The 2,150-nt window shown below is 37.3% G+C and overlaps 1 non-coding gene across 1 annotated transcript; it reads left to right on the top strand.

The window, feature by feature from the left end:
* The first annotated feature begins 1,683 nt into the window (after positions 1–1,683).
* Positions 1,684–1,789, top strand: LOC139082113 (U6 spliceosomal RNA). Its single transcript, XR_011537843.1, has one exon. It is a non-coding gene; the product is annotated as a U6 spliceosomal RNA (small nuclear RNA).
* Positions 1,790–2,150: the final 361 nt, after the last annotated feature.

Raw genomic sequence — 2,150 nt, 5'->3', positions numbered from 1 at the left:
TCTAGAGCCCCAGGTACTTATTTCTATCACTCACCTGTCTCCCCAGAGGAGAGAGAAATGTCTTCCTTTTCTACTGCCCAGCTTTTCCAAAGGAGCATCTACAGAAAAGGGCTTGGAGTCTCTGTGAAGTTTCATCAGTTTTTTATGTATTCATCCTTGCTGGGTTTGCATAGGAACTCCTATGGGCTGAGAAGCAGATTGAGTGTGGACCAGGGTACAGATGGGAGAAGTTTCCATCTTACACTGAATTTGAAGTCATTTTCTTTCTAAACTCCTAGGTTTTGGCCTCGAGTCGGCTTCACAGTGCCAATTTTTTTTTTTTTTTTTTTTTTTACATTTATGACTCTTTATCTGAGTCCTCTTTTTCTTCAGTCGGGTTTGTTTTTCTCTGAAACTCAAATTGTGGACAAGGTTCTAATTCTTCCTCATGTTTGCTCACGAGATGTGTCTGGACATCTTTTAAATGTTCTGCTATATTTAGATGTGCTATTTGTCTGCTGGGTCCACCCAAAGTTACTCAAAAGGACACGGGATTATCTGGCTCAGCCAAAACATTTTATGACATAAAATTTCTGAAAATGGAATAGACACAAATGCCTATTTTGAAGAAATAGCTTTAGTAAAGTGTGTTTATCAAAAATAAGTCCATATATTTTTATCATAACTTAACATGCTCATTTTGTGTTTGGAAATGTAGCATTTTGGCTTAATAAAGAGATATTATGATTAATAATACACTTTTCATGCCTATTCTCAACAATGATTAAATGTAATACAGTCATGCATCACTTAACAACAGGGATACATTCTGAGAAATACTTTGTCGGGCGAGTTAGGTGATTTCATCATTGTGCAAACATCATAGAGTGCACTTACACAAACCTGGATGGTATAGTCTACTGCACACCTAGGCTATATGGTACTAATCTTATGGAAACACCGGGGTGTATGCAGTCTGTTCTTGACCAAATTGTCATTATGTGGCACATGACTGTGGATTGTTAGATAAATAGCCGTGAGTGTGGGTAAGTCACTGAGGCACTAAGTCCTTTGGGAGAGAGCAAGATGATCCTTACCACAATTGTTAGAGCAACATCTGACTGCTTAGAGAAATGGACTGAAATTAACCAGCATCTCAGGTTGAAGGACTATGTTCTAAAAATTATTGATGTCTGTAACCACGCATTCATAATTGTAATCCTGCTTCTGCCTCAAATGCAATTAGAATCGATTATATGAGGACACACCCATTGTCACCACTCCCTCAGATGTAATGATTGACTGCCTGCACTTGCAAGGGTGTTGTATTGACCAGCAAGCAAACTGGTTCCTCTTCCAGCCAGCGGAAAGTGCAACCATTCTCTGTCGCCAGACTCACTTCTGAGCAGCTGTTTTTTGCTCTGTATCTGGGCCACCTTGATGTCCTGACACACTCCTCTTTGCCTTTCTTACCCTTTGAAACCTGATTGCTTTTCTACATTCCCATTCCCAGAACTTTGCTTATTCCAGACAACTATTATTACCTGATGTGCAATTTTTCCTTGTACCCCTAACTTATCATCATACTGAATGAGTTCAAAATCTCTTGTGTGAAAACCAGTGAATGCTATTGACAAATGCTACTGATCTTAATCAATGGGGTAACAAAATTATCTGGGAAGATTTATAAAAATACACAGGTCTGTTCTCACTTCAGCAGCACATGTACTAAAATTGGAACAATACAGAGAAGATTAGCATGGCCCTTGTGAAGGATGACACATAAATTTGTGAAGCATTCCATATTTTTAAATTTCTAGTTACAAAGTAGATAAGTCAGGGGATGTAATGTACAGCATAGTGATCATAGTTAATAATATATATTGCATTTTTGAAAATTGCTGAGAGTAGATCTTAAAAGATTTCTCATTTTATCATCACAAGAAATTTTTTTTTTTACATATATGGTGATGGGTGTTAACTACACTTATTGTGGTGATCATCGCGCACTGTAAACAAATATTGAATCATTACGTTGTATACCTGAAAACATATACACCGAAATATAAGGTTATATCTCAATTAAAAAATAGACATAGATCTGTGTCGAACTCAAGTGCACATGGGTAAAAAAAAGCAAAATTTCGTCTCTCTCACATGTCCAAAACCCA

This window comes from Equus przewalskii, chromosome 2, assembly GCF_037783145.1.
Source record: "Equus przewalskii isolate Varuska chromosome 2, EquPr2, whole genome shotgun sequence".
NCBI classification, from domain to species: Eukaryota; Metazoa; Chordata; class Mammalia; order Perissodactyla; family Equidae; genus Equus; species Equus przewalskii.
This window is presented reverse-complemented; position numbering and strand designations above follow the sequence as displayed.